This window comes from Cheilinus undulatus, linkage group 10, assembly GCF_018320785.1.
Source record: "Cheilinus undulatus linkage group 10, ASM1832078v1, whole genome shotgun sequence".
Lineage (NCBI taxonomy): Eukaryota > Metazoa > Chordata > Actinopteri > Labriformes > Labridae > Cheilinus > Cheilinus undulatus.
The window spans coordinates 30,770,817-30,786,137 of record NC_054874.1 but is presented as its reverse complement, the minus strand read 5'-3'; the positions used below and the strand labels follow the sequence as shown (position 1 = coordinate 30,786,137).

The following is a 15,321-nucleotide window of genomic DNA, read 5'->3' as shown; positions in this document are numbered from 1 at the left end:
TCTTAGGCAGGACAAACCCATCTTTTTGAAATTGGGTTGGGGATTAAATAATGCAGAAAATTCATTAGTTACTCTTTTGCTTTAAAGACAAGAAAATAGTTAAAAACATGAATTTTGATCAATACAGATGGGGAAGTTTAATGGTAATAACCTCTGCAGATCTGTACACATTGTCCTCCAGTCCTGTGGTTCCCAGCCTTTTTCCTTTGAGCCCCCCTACTTGTATCTAAGAAAACTTGAGCCCCCCCCAACCTTGCAAAGCAAATGGATACGCCCGTTTCCTTGTTTTTCACTGGCAAATCCATCTTGCAAAGCTCCCATCTGAACCGTTTGGGTCTGTTTAGAAAGTGACAGGACCAATTAGCAACGAGGGTCAGTACTTTCAGGAGCAGCAGAGTCGTGATGTAAACAAGCAGCAGCAAGAACTGGTGCAGTTATGGAGGAAGAGAATAGCATGAATGCTGCTAAAGCGCCAGTTTTGTCAGAACTTGACGACAAATCTTCATTAAAAGAAGAACAAAGAACTGCAGTGAGTTGTTTTCTTTTCAAAAATGACAAAAGCCGTGTACTGACATGTCTACAGTCGCCATGGTTCGTGTTATTCCTCAGTAGCTGTGCATGCGCAGCTTGATAGCGGCTACATCACGTGTCAAAGCCTCTGCCTTTTCTCAAACATTTCCTTTTGAAGCTTTCCCAGATGGATGTGTGAACAAATCCTTTTGACGTGTCAGGTTAAGCCCCCCTAGGACTGACACGAAAAAAAATGATGATACTTTGTGGCCAAAATTAACATAAATTTTAACCATTTTTTATGTAAATCCAAACAAAGTAGCCCTAAACACGCATTATTTTACCCAAAAAACAGTGTATGAATTATTTGTAAGTGTAATACCATGATTTCTGTTAATATGTGCAGATCTAATTTTAACAACCTCAGGGCAGACAGAGCCTCACGCCCCCCTAAGGAGGTCCCGGACCCCAGGTTGGAAACCAAGACAAAACACGTGACGTAGCTGCCACCATGTTGCGCCCCTATCGAAGGAGTAAACTCCATAGAGAACTCCATAACGTGAACCATGGTGACTGTAGGCGTCAGTAAACGACTTTTGTCATTTTTGAAAAGAAAACAACTCACTGCTGTTCTTTGTTCTTCTCTTAACAAAGATTTGTCATCAAGTTCTGACAAAACTGGTACTTTAGCAGCATCCAGGCTAATGTCTTCTGCCATTATTGCACCGGCCTCTTATTGCTGCTTGCTTACGTCACGACTCCGTTGTGCCCGAAAGTACTGTCGATGCTGATTGGTCCTGTCACTTTAAACATTTTTCTCGCAAAGTCTTTCTTTGCTTTTAACTTTCTTAAAGTACTTCTATAAAAAAAACAGAGCACTTAAATGATACATCATCCAGTGAATAGACATTTCTCCTTCTTAAAAACTGTAAATGAGAAAGAAACCCACGTGTGTTTGTCCTTGCTTTGCATTCTCACAATAAATCCTGATAGTGAGTGAATATCTTTTTTAAAACTAGTTATATAACATGTTCAATTACTGAGGCTGTCACAATGTGCAGCAAAAGAAAAAAAAACACTGTTAGGAACATGAGAAACTCCAGACAGAGCTAAGAAACTACTGCATAATCGTCACCTACGAGTATTACATATGGTTGGTGGCCAAATATAATTATACAGTCAGTATAGTAAAACTTAAACAAATAAGGTGGTTTGAAAACATGTGCAATGTTTTTGCTCAGTGACTGCATTCATCCTTAAAGATTAAGTTTATCTGGGGTGCATGTAGTGTAAAAGTGGGTATGTTTGGGCTAGCAATCTAATTATCTCTGAACTAGGGACTAACATACAACATGCATTGTACAAGTTAACAAGTCATTAAGACTGATCCTTTTTTACTGGTAAGCACATTGAAGTTGCTTTTTTCAATACAATTGCAAGTGAACAAGAGAAACCAGGTCAGCTGAGAATGTTAATTCCAAAGAAAGGGAATGTATTGGAGGTAAAGATAATGCCAACAACCAGCAGGCATCTATATAATCCTCCTCTCTTTACCTCTTCCCTTCTTTCTCTATTCACCATTGTCTTTTCAGTGTACCTCGTCTAAGTCAAATGATGTGAACTCATAAAGAACTCACAAGCAACCTAGAATGCATCAAAGATGGAAATTGGCCAATCAAAACTATCTGCAGTGCTAAAGACACAATTTTACTTAATGAAACAGAATTTAAATTCCACTGCTAAGAGGCTCTCATTCAAAACTGACAAAAGATGATCACTGCTCAGCTTCACCAAACTCTTCTGCTCATTTTTAATGGAAGACTGTTCAACAACAACACTTCATATGTTGTTACACAAAACAGTAAGACAACGTTTGGCTTCAAAAATGAAATTCACACAATGAGAGAAAAGCTGGTAATAGTGGGCTTCCTAGTTATTTCTGCAAGCTGATTTATAAAGAAGCATTCTGGATCACTCAGGCACTTTCAACAGCTTTTCCCCCTCATGATGTGAACATCCATCCATGAAACCAAGACACTGGTTTAATTTTTAGTAAATACACTGTACAGAGTCCTCAACTCAAAACAACAAGTAAGTCGTGGAGGCTGACACGCTGAGTAGTGTGTACACAACTTGCCTGAAAATGCCTAGTGGGGCCACCATGTCAGGAGGGGTGGGGGGTGTATTTTGGTGGTCTTTGTAACCATCACAAGGAAGCAGCACAAAACATGAATGAGATGCAGCAACAGAAAGGCAAGAATTCCCATTGCATTATGTAGCAGTCTTTACTATAACATCCAGTGTTTCAACAGCAATAATAAACTAAACTAAACTAGTTGTGTCTGTCATGTGCCGTCATAACAGCCACCAGAACAATTTTAAGGTCAGATCATCAAAAAATATCTAAGTTAGTGTTAGACTTCAACCGAAAAATATACAGAACATAACAGTTGTCTTTTTTATATAAATGTTTCATTGCAGAAATTCTACATATAGTTTTAATGTTTCATCCATATCAGCCTACATTACCAGTAACAGCGTCTCAACCATGCCCCTCTGATCGCATCCCAACAGGACTTGGGCTAAACCAAAAGAATTCTTTTTCCCCCCATGGGTCATGATGTGGCTCATTTTACACAGCCTCCTCATTTTTTCATTTAGCCAGTGGAAACATACAGAAATAGCACACAAACAGTTCACATGATCTTGGTTCCGTCTCTTCTTGGGGCCTGTGTACAACTATGCAGCATTTGAGAGGGAGCCAGTATTATAAAGGACTTAGAGGCAGGCTCACAGCAGTAAGTTAGGGCAGCATCCATGTGTTCATAGAAACTTCTGGAGAAGGGACACCTTTTTACACAACTCACAATGAAATAACCTCAAGACTGACTATCTGTGTTTCCCTCTCTTTCCATGTACCTATTTTGAAGCACGGCTTCCATTAAAACAACCCCTTATTCTAGTTACTCTATGGTCAAGAGGGAACTATGTGAGATGTCCCTGTCCTTACAGCTTTGACATATTTCTAGCAGCATGCTGCAGGGAGAAACTGAGGCTCAGCATCAATTAGAAGGGAAGGAAGGAACTTGGAGGGAGGGAGAAGTGTGCAAGGTTGTAATAGTTTAAACATTAGTTTTATTTATTTATTTCACTTTATGCATTCATTTTCCATTAGTTTTTAACTGCTGACTTGTTAGTTTTTATTTTGCAAAAATGTTTCCTTGTAGTTTTGTTTTTTCTGTAGTATGGGACACTTGACAGGGATGAGACCCAAAAGTGCAAGAAAAAGTGAATATCTTCGAATCTTAAAAATATATTCAATAGGCTATGCTTCACTTCTTTTTTTATTATTATTATTAGTATTATTATTGCAATATTGAATTTTTGAATGCAAATCAAAATTACCATTGTGTGAAGTCTTCTTCAGGCAACTCAGGGCATTTTTTTCTTTCCAGTCTTGGGTATACACTGCAGAATACTTTTGCAAACATCTTAAACTGAGGATATTTCATCCCTTATCTTTTACTTTTAGTTACACACACAATAAAGTTTTTGTTTTTTGTGATTTTTTTATTAACTTTCATAATGTATTTTACATTTTGCAACTGCAAGTTAACCCTATGTCACTGTAACAGAGAACACACCACAGGTGTGCACGATGTAGCAACATGACAATAAAGCACTCCGCATTTCTTTCCTTTTCCCTGACACCCCATATTCTTGAAACTGACTTGTGACATCAAAAGTCTTTCAGAAAACAGGCAAAATTGGTTTTTCTTCAAAAGGAGCTAAACAGAGCCGTGGAGGCAGAGGGAGACAGTTGAGTTTGTTTATCTTTCATGTTTTATTATGGCCTGGTATGTGTGCCGAGCAAGGGGAGGCGTGGGGACAGCCAGCCAGACAAAAGCTTCTGTTAACTAGAGTGCGACCACAGAGCATTTCAGGATCCGCCTCTCTTATGGTGTGTCATCTGCCTGCAGACGCTTTGGGTTTAGTGAAGACCATACTCCCAAGACGGCCATGTCCCTGTGACGTCACACTCAGGGTGGGAAGCTTAAATGTTATTATGTCACACCGTTATATTTCAAGTTGTTTGTCATAAAGATTCTTACAACTATTTCATTTGATCATCATTTCTCAACTGAAAAAGCAACTACAAAGTCAAAGGTACTCATGTACATTTCAGTAAAACACAACATTTTTCAGGCAGCACAGGGGTTAGTGCTGTTGCCTCACAGCAAGATAGTTATTGGTTCACTTCATAGTATGGGTAGAGTTTGCATGTCCTCCCCATACATGCATGGGTTCTCTCCGGCTTCCTCCCACCACCACATGCTTGTTAGGCTAATTGGTGACTCTAAACTGGCCCTTGATATGGGTGTGAGTCTGCCTGATTGTTTGTCACTTCATGTCATCCCTGTGACTGACTGGCGACCAGTGAACCTCACCTCTCGCCCAATGACAGCTGGAACTGGCTCCAGCCCCCTGCGTCCCCATAAGCAGTGTAGAAAACGAATGGATGGATGGGTAACATTTTTAATGTTCGCACCAGCGTAATGGTTATTAAAAAATCTAAGAAGTGCTTTCTGATGCACTTATTTTAGCTTCACATTAGTTAGACAAAAATATGTCAAAAGTACAAGGTACAGAACTGTGATGTTAGCATTGTGGATAGGAGGCTCAGTTTAGGTTTTTTTTAACCCTTTTAAATAAAAGCAAAAGTCATCAGAACACCACATGATGGGGAAAAATAGACATTAAACTCCATCAGTGTTCGGTTTGTAAAGCTATTTTTGAGGCTTTAAAGTACCTGGATTTATCTGTTGTTGTTTTTTTTACTTACGGCTGCTGGTAGCTTCATTTAATTGAACTGTAAGACAGGCTTTTATCATCATTTTGATTTTGCTCATGCCTATTCAGTCACTATTAAATATATGACTGTTGAAACTGTCTATACTATGTAAACTTTTTTAATTTTATGTGATGACTGAATAAAAGAAAAAACTACAAATACTAGGATACATTAACATGAGAATAAAAGAGAAGCTTGACATTATCTATGTTACTTTGAAAACTTAAATAAACCCAATGAGTTTTATCTCAGGTCTAAAGAAATAAACACAAAATATAAGTTGATGTATTTTACTACTGCAGACCCTTTCTATCATGTCTGTGATTAATCAAACATGAATGATAACGAGGAAGTGACTAACTTTAGTTGCAATCTGATGGTACGTACGTTATCAAACAAGGGATCGGCCAATTATCAGCCTGGCTGATCAGTGCGGTCCATATTTGCCGTTTGGCAGTTATCTGTATCAACATTTCTTTTTTACAAGTCACCAAATGAAAGAAAGCAATTAAAAAAGCACTACTTTGGCCCGGCCATCCTAGTTCTGGTTTTACTCCCCACAGTCCATGATTATCTTATCAACACTGAGGTAATGTGTTGTTCTGTGCTGTGTCTTTACAGCTAGTACTAAATTGTTAATTTTGCTTGATTTTTTTGTCATGCTTTTGTCACACATTAAGTTCAAACACATGAATGTTTGTTGAAAATGTTGGTTATCGCACTCATGAACTAAGAATAAGTGGTTTTTATATCCACCCTAACTTGACTCCTATATCAAAAATGTCTTGTAACATAAAATGTGGTCAAACCTCTATCTTTCAATCTTTAGATTTTTAATATCCATTGTCTTTGTAGTTGCTCATTAACTGGGATGTAATGGAACTAAAACAGAATATTGATAAACAAACATGTTCAGTACAACTTGATCATGTTTGCACTTACGTTAAGAGTGTGACGTCACCTGAACACTGCTGCTGTGTCTTGCTCCTTTTTTCCTAGCTTTACCTACACTCCTTAGAAATAAGTCATCCACAGCTGCTGACTACAAACAGGTAAAAACAGTGTGAACTTGGCAGGCTTTTTCACAGTGTTGTTTCATAAGAAAGGTAAAGGGGGTTCAAGCAGAACAGGTGGTGTCTAGGGGAAGGAAAGAGGGGTGCAAAAAGGACCCACTAGAAGCAAGAAGCAGCCAAGTGTCAGGTTTCCAAAGAGCAGGCCTTTCACAGCTGCATGCCGGTAGCTTGACCTTCCAGGTTCAAATGAAGCTTTGTAACAAACATTCCAACAGAGTTTTGGCATTCGGCCGCATAATGAAATGCTGTTTTAAGGTGACACTGACTAGAAGGCCTTAAGAGTGGTGGGATGGATAATAAAAATCTACTTTTCCTTCTTTATGTAGCTTGACCACTTACTAATGTAGTGTGTATTTCTGACAGTTAATCTCAAAAACTTACCTTGGATTGCTCAAGCAAAGCCAAGGGCTTCAGTCTGATTCTGTGCTTCTTTTAGTCTTGACTTCTGTTGAAAGAATATCAAAAACAAAACATGAATTTAGATCATTTGATTAAAACGATGTCATTTCTTCCCAGAAATTCTTGAGGTATAAAAGAAACCCATCCTTAGTTCTCTGTGCTATGTTATAACGTTTCAGCCGCAGGTTAGACAGATAACAGAACATATTGCTCAAAATGTCACTGTTGCTTTACAAGGTGTGTCCCATCATGACACACAGCCATGTATACTGTAATAACAGTCAGGTTTTACTCCTGGCATTTTAGCACACATTCTCTGTGGGCCTCCCAGTCATAGAATTCAGAGTTTTCAATTATTAACCAACAAGTAGTAGCAGTATTGACCCTGCAGGTAGTTATGCAAAAGACTCGTAGAGTCAATAAATCGGACTACTTTAGTGTTGCGTCACTTCAGGAGATGGAAAGATATGGAGTTTTATCTTTTTAGTGTTTATTTCAGTTTGATGGAATTGGAAACTGAACGTTTAGCAGGCGACAGTGAGACAAGGCAGGTGTGGAATCCAAAACCACAGCAGTATAGAGGCAGAAATAACCAGCCACAGAATTCAGTTTAGCAATACAATTATGCTGCAACTGTCTACATTATTTTTGTCATTCTGCATTCTCAGTCAATCTCACTTTTACTTGTTGCAACAAGCTCAATATCTTCTAGGACTTACTAGGATTATTGCTTCAACCCACAGGCATACTGTGAAACAAAGCCTTCTCTTTGTCAGTCCAAGTACAAACAGAACCAGACTTGATGTGTGTACAGACAGGCATCTGCCAGTGGGAACATGTCCCTCTGAAAAATTCTTCTGAAACAGCCTCTCAAACCCCATCATTAACCTCCCCCTCCCCAGTCGGCCTTCTTCATTACCTTGTTGAAAATTATGCCCAATAACTGTGTTTGTGGGACTCTAAACAGTCGGAGAGAAAGTAAGTACACATGCGTCATAAAAACAGCAATTTGAAGAGAAATCTCTCTGATGGCCTTTTTTTGAACTGGTCTTAAACAGAAATAGACAGGGCATAGCTGAGATAAATGCCAGCCAGTGTGGTTGTCATTTTGTTTGTGTAGGGGGACTTAGCCCAGCAGCTGTGTACACTATCTAGCCCATACTCCTGTTACAGAGCTGTATTAATCAGACTGGCATGTCGGATGTTAGTCAGGTGAGGAGCTGACTGAAGGACAGAGGTGTAATTTTCAGTAGTTTAATTTATGTGAGATCCCTGGTGTTGAAAACAAAATCAGGAAAGTGGTACGCTGATTATTTGAGTGTGAAAGAGATGCTTATGACTTACTCTTAAGGATGTTATGTAACATCCAGATATACGATGTTAAAACAGAAAGAGACTCATGCAAGTATGATTCTGTTCTTTTATATGTGTGAACAATTTCAAAGATAAGACAGGTTGCACCATCATTTATCCTCAGTATCTCGGTTGAGACTGCACTAACCAACACAGACACAGGAATGCACATTAGGGTCAAATGTGGTCACCAACAGTGTGCAAGAAAATAAAAACACATGCCGTGTTAAAGAGTTGGAATACCATGCCATAGTGCACGAGACGTATCAGGTCTCGGTGCCTCTGTGCTTGGTGCGCAGAGGGAGCAGCTCAGTGCACGGCCCCACCCAGGCCTCCAGTCTCACACATTCCTTGATAGAGCCGTCAGGCCAGCTGGAAGGCAGCCCAGCCTCTCCCCGCAGTGACTAACTCAAAAGAAATGTCCTCTTTCTCTCTGACTCTCTCTCCAATCTGTGCCCCCTCCCCAAAAAAAACAGTCAGTCCACCACACCCCCCCGACCTTCAGGTTCTGCTCAAATACAGAAGAACACCAAGTTCAGTCAAATCTGCACATTAACAACACTGCAAAACTCTCAGGATCTCATTTCACCTTTGTTGTCATCCTCATTTTGCTGGCACCGCCCCTATCCCACAAACATACATCAGCTTCTCACTGCTATCGTTTCCTCCTCACCTCAGGTATCTTATTTGCCTTGAGGAAACATACCAAGACTGTTAAGAATTTCATAGTCTATCTTTAAGTAGGCCAGTGTTAATTGATCGAGGCTTGACGCTGTCAAGCGGGCTGATTGCCAAATCCAATCAATTTGGTGAGCAGAAAACAGAGAGCAATGTGTCAGGGATTAAAGCTCAATCCTAAGTGAATCAAGCGCAGCACTGCAGCTGAGTGATAAGATTTGATTACGAGCAAATAAAAGGCCTCACTGAAGAGAGGAGCAGTGACCAAATCAGTGTGTTGTCAAAACAGAATGAACTCCCTGTTCCTCTATCTTCATTGTAGTAAGTACAGCAAACACTGAAGGAGACACAGCAGGCCCCAGCGTAGGTCCACTCTCCCCTCTAAAAAGCAGATAGGACATGCATGTGTGACGCATATGAAAGGAATGCGCGTCAAAATAAATGGTTCTTTTCTGCACTCTGTAGTCCACATAGCCCGAAACCACACCACAAGTTCTGCATAAGACCAGAGCCTGCCCACTGACGCCAACTTGGCGTGTTGCTGATTAAAACATTGTGACTTTGGCAGAAGATTTGCACAAAATGGAAAAATTGAAGAAAACTGTACAAGATCACAAACAAGACCAGGGGCTTTTTTAGGGAGTTGTTCAACTATGACTTTGTTTGAATACATAATAAGCTTTATGTCAGTAAGAAAAGAGGTACTATGCTCAATAATGCTGCAAGTGCAAGCTAATTCATGACTCCTATAATGACTCATTGTTCTCTTCTACACCCCTAGACATCTGAGAGAGGAGGATCTCACTTTGAATTTTCTTTACTGAGGTTTTGTCAATTTTTTCCTTCTGCACTCAGGTTTAAAGGGGATTTTTTCCATGTCTTCTGGGGAACTCAGGCTGCATAACAAACTAAACTCAGATGTTGTACGTAATCTCCAACAATCATAACATTTTGACACAAATGAAATGAAACATTTTGTTAGTGGATAAAGTTTTAAAATGAGAAGTGATCCTGCTGTGGATCCTACAGGCAGATTCAGTGCCAAGAACATTGAGCAACCGACAGGGTATACAAAGATGGGTGGCAGAATGAATAACAGCTTAATGGAGATGCAAATTTAAAACTGGCATAACTAGTTACAGCAAAGAGAAAGGGGAGAGGCAAGTTTACACAGATAGATGTCATGTATGATTAACAAACATCCATCGCAGCAATTTATAGGCCGAGCTATTTAAGTGCCATGCTAGAACTATGTCTATTTGGTCATTAAGTCTAGTTTGTTCCAGCTGCTATTTAGATAAGAAGTACATATGCGTCTGTTTGCAGCTTAACGTATACAGACATAATTCTGTCTGAGCTGTAGAGCTTAAATCATAGGCAGTGTAAAGTTATTTTTTCATACTTTCCATTTTAGTCCATCAGAGTTGTTTCAATAAAAAAGAGTGTTGCATTGTAACTACTGTCTCAGTTTCTTATCCAATGCCAGTTGAAGAAACCCTAAACAAACCGAGATGTTTTTTTTTCTAAATCTACATTCCAAGCCCGTGTTGCCTTAACATTGTGGCTGTCTCACTCCAGATAGACTAATCGTAACAGATGCTCCATTTCATTCCTGCACGGGGCAACATAGCTGCATTTCTGCTGGGGTGGGTTCAGGCAGTAAATGGGGTGCAGGTAGGCCGTGCTGTAAAACAGCAGTTATGTAAGCTTTTTTTTATACTTTTGTGTAGCAGATGTTTGGCAGAGCAGTGGTAAAAGTTACTGGCTTATCAGAAAAATGATTCACACCCATACAAAGCTCCAAGCTTGCAAAAGTCCCACCAGACTTAAAGCAGCATAAACAAGTCTGGATTGCATGCATGTGCAAGGGTGTGACTTGCAGTGGTATTATGTGCACTTGTGATGACTGTATCATCATTATTCTCAAATTGCTGTTTCTCAACAACAAGGCGAGTATTGCTAATGATAGGTGCTTCCCAGAGCACACTTAGGACATGCTAAAATATTCCAAAGCAGTGTTGGATGGATGAGAAGGGAGTGGCTGCTGGATGGACGGCATAGAAAGAGTTTCTAAAATCACACTCTGCAGTTAGATGTTTATTTGCTGCTGGAGGAACACTAAACTTCCCTGACTGGAACCATCATGTGTCTACACATTGGCTAGTGTTTTATTTACCAGTCTCTAGGAGGGGGTTTCAGGATGAGCTCGAGGCCAACATTGCTTCATATTAAATGCCATGTGTGAAAATAAACTACAGCATGATTGCAGTTGCCCTCCCTTCTTTCAGCTAACTTACAACATCCACCTCCCTATTTTCACCTCCCCAAGCTGTCCCTCCTTCCAACCACCCACTCAATAAGCCCATGAGGAAATGACAGAGGAAGTGTGCATGAGACCAGTTTCTTTCCGTTTCACAGTGTCTCGGCTGAGTAACACCACTCCTCTCGTCTGTGCTGCCAGTCAAGAGAGTGAGAATATATGGTACGTATGACAGAGTGCTGTGATAAAAATCTTTACACCTTCAAGCTAAGACTCCAAACAGGCGTAGTGCACGTCTTTTTCTTCAAGCTTGTTAGGGATGGTGTTTGCCACACTGGTGGCAAGAACAAGTAAATTAGAGTGAGTGACAGCAGCTAACGTCAGCTGTCATGACTGAGCAAGATTTTATCAATGGAGCTTTTCCAAAAAATGTACTGTGTGGTTTTGAGATAACTAGGAATGCAATATAACTTAAGGTTACAGCACAATGCAGCCTCTGTATTGGTGCATAGGTTGACAGTGTGGAATTTCGGCAAAGAGGAGAACATATTAACCAACAAACACTTAAGACACATGTTCTTTTCTGTATAACTGCAGGGCACCCATCTCAAAGAGACCTCAGTCTCAGTGAGCCTCTCTGCTCAAATAAAGGATACATAAAGAAAATCAGGAACCAGTTATGGTTTAAATTTATAGCAAACATGTATTATGTTGTATAACTTCACACTACAACTAGCAGCCAAATGCTACACTTTTGTAACATCTGAGACAGTATTTTTGGCATAGCATCCCTCAGCAGAACATGAATATTTCAAATGTTAGCGCACTAAACATAAATAGCCAAATTGACAACCTCTGACCCAAACACCTTCTAACCCTGTGTCACCACCTGAAGCTGCAAGGCGCTTGTGTCACAATAAATCACCTTGAGGAGCAATTCGAAAAATGTCAGTCATCTAAAGCTGTGGGGCGCTCGATACAAGTGAAGCGCTATTTTGTATTAAAGATTGTGCAGAGGAAGCGAAAAGTAGCACTCCCTTGTATTCAGCTGAAAGGATTTTTTGGGTGTGGCACGAGGGAGCAATGGAGGACAGGCAACGGCACACACAATGAAATATGACTTCTGCCACAGATCAACATGATTGCATCTGGTCTGTATTTTCCTCAACATTTTCCTCATTTCGATCACATAAAAAGCCCAGACAGGATTTTTTGCACTATTTAATGTTTGGGCCACTCCTTGAAAGACGCAGCTATAGCGCAATTATATATGTGCAGACAAATGTCGTGAATGTTTGGGTGGATAAATGTGTTTCTCTCCTCCAAATGTGTGAAGTCTAAGCTCCCCCCTCTAAGCCCCAAACCTGGTTTCAATTAGCTTGTCTTTCCAAACCACTACATTCCATTACTCCCCTCCTCGCCCCCGCCCCGCCCATCCCCCTCACTAACTCACTCCCTGACTTTCTTTCCCCCTGTCTTCCTCCCTCCTCCCTCTCCTCCCCTGCACACTCTGGCCTTCAGCCCAGGTTAAGAGACCTAAGGCCAAAGAAAGAAAGAGACCTCTATCTCTATCGAAGAATAAAACGCAATGGCAGATATACATGTGTAATCTAATCAACTTTATCTACATATAACAGGCAGGAAATGAGGTACAGCTTGTAAAAAAATGTGCTCATATTATATCAAGACCTTCAGAAAGTTTGCCACATTCCACACGAGCAAATTGCATTACGAAGCAAAGACTTTTATGTCTCATATGACTGATAATTATGAAGACTTTAAAAACAGTAAACAGAATGAGAAAAAAACCTCATGAGCGCCCTAGTACCCCTTAAAATCCTATGAAAGAACTTTGTATGTGTTTCTTATAACCCACCGCGACATCCGTCAGCAGCATGTACGTTTTTTTCCTTTATTTTTTGGCTGTAAAGGGTGTGCCTCAGTGAGGAGACAGAAAAGCAAGAAGGGAGGAAGAAAAAAGGAGGGGGTGGAGGGAGGGGAAAGAGACGCATCCACACCCAAGCTAGTCTTGCTGGGCCTTTCATGGGGAAGTAGCTACCTTTACTTTTTAAAAGTCCAAGTCTCAGTAAAAGGGCGTTGGACTGATAAGAGAAACACCTGGATGATAACATCAATGCAAACAAAAGGACTCTTCAACTCTCACTTCTTCCTCTATTCATAAAGTCAGTTAAATATTCCAGTGCTGAAAAAAATCTGCCATCACAAAGACTGGGAGTTACATGTGTGCAAAGGCAAAACATCCACGTTGCACAACAGCTTAATCACGATACAAAGGGAGTCATTTTGTGTTGCCTCTTCTTCTTTAAATCACTTTTAGGAACCCCTTCTTTTCATACTTTCACTGGATAAAGCCCAAACTTGAAGGAAAAAAGAAGTGCGCAACTCCAGTCAAGTCCTCTGCATTCATGTGGTAGCTGCGGGAACACACCCACTTCTCATATCCTGAGCTATTTTGAATCAGTATTTTCAACACAGGATGGTATTCACACAAAATTACCACCATTTCTCACAACTTCACACAAGGCCTTCAGTAATCATACATGCTTAATCATCAGGAAAATTAATCCAAACTTTCCTCTAGGAAAACCAAAGGATGCCAGTGGAGATAAAAACACGTGCAATAAAAAAAGACAGCATCTGTAATCTCCCCGCACAAGCTCAACACAATATCACAGGAATGTTTTACAGTTAACTTTGACACTTTTACAAGTTAAATGTGAAACTTAAACAAAGTTACTGTCATTCATTTACTTTGTTTCAGTACCTTAAAGTTTAAAGCCAGCAAAGTTCAGAAAAAGTAAGCAAAAAGTCTTTACTTCAATCTGAGAAAAGGAAAAAAAATATGCACATTTACCTGTGCGCAGTCTGTGCGCCCAAGAAGCCTCACACCAGCTTGAGCATCCTTGAAAACGTGTCCTCTCCCCTTCTCCCCAGCCCAAGAAAGAGCACTTCTTCCAGTCACAGCCTTGAAGCGTGTGAGGATTCTGTCACTCTTTTCCTATTTCTTGATCAACAAAGTTTCCAGGGCGTTTTCTGCCCCCCTCTCTTCCTCCCCTCCCTCCTCTTCTCTGAGTTGATTTAAACTTCTTTTTTTTCTGAGCTGCTGCTCCTCTGGGCTGAGCAGAGTGCATGAACAGGGAGCTGGGTAGGGCTCCTGGTTTGCAGAGGGAGGGGAATACTTGGGAGGGGACCGGTGCGAGGGAGTGGTTCTCTGCAGCCTTGGGACCACCCACTGGCTCTCAGAGAGCGATCCAATGCAATGCAACAGGAGAAGTAACTAAAATGATTATAAAGAAAGGTAAGTTCACAAAAAAAAAAAAAAAAACAGGATTGAGTATATGAACCTACATTTTCACAACAGAATGATTCTATCCAAAGTAGTTTTATTGTCAAAGTGAGTAATGTCTAGTGACAGAGAAATTAAGAGTTTGCAAAGTTTTCAGAGACCTTTTAGGATATCCTTCAGTGAGACAGAAGTTCAGAGTTTAAACACACACCACAAAGCAAGTGTCACGTGATTCACAATGACATAAACATGTCATTACAGCAGTTAAACTACTAAACACAATCCTACACAAAGTTGTCATTAACAAAATGACTCAGGAGGGAGGCCTTTGCTTACAGACTAAGGCCAAAGTGAGTATTTGAGTTTAGGGTTTCAATTTTGCTTTTCTCTGTACAAAGCCCACCCTGAACCAGGTCTCCCTGGCAAGGACTGCATGTTTTCTGTTAAATCACTTAAGCACAATTGAGCATTTGAAAATCTTTTAGAGTTCTTAAACATGCTTCATAGTGTAACTGGTAATCATTATTATTTTTTAAATTCACAAATACTGTAACTGTATAGTAGCTTGTCTTTGTAATGGTCTTCTCTGTACAGGTTTGTAATAGACTTCATATTCGAGATATCTCGCATCAGGAACTGTTCCTCTTTAAGTCTGTTGTTATTACAAGATTTTTTAAGAATACATCAGAGAGCCCTGATGCGCTGTATGATGTTCCAGTTTTCCTCCTGCTCTGCACATTTCCGTTGGCACAGAGACATAGGCTTTGTCTCTAGAAGCTCTAAAGCAGGGCCAGCCAAAGTAAACAGGACTCTGCCTAACTCACCTCCAATATTATTTTGTTTTGTACTGGGCTATATTGCATGAAAGTAATTTCCAGGTTTTTACCCC

At 40.2% G+C, this 15,321-nt stretch overlaps 1 protein-coding gene across 3 annotated transcripts in view; it reads right to left on the bottom strand.

Moving 5' to 3' along the window:
• Window positions 1–14,158, bottom strand: part of ahnak (AHNAK nucleoprotein) — a 39,891-nt gene extending 25,733 nt beyond the window's left edge. For 2 of the 3 annotated variants that reach the window (XM_041797568.1, XM_041797572.1), the window contains exons 1-2: window positions 14,001–14,157; window positions 6,817–6,880 (exon numbers count right to left, since the gene is read on the bottom strand). The gene's annotated coding sequence lies outside the window, so the exon portion shown is untranslated. Of the gene's footprint in view, window positions 1–6,816; window positions 6,881–14,000 lie in introns of all 3 variants that reach the window. The other variant, XM_041797571.1, reaches the window with a different exon arrangement.
• Between the last annotated feature and the right edge of the window lie 1,163 nt (window positions 14,159–15,321).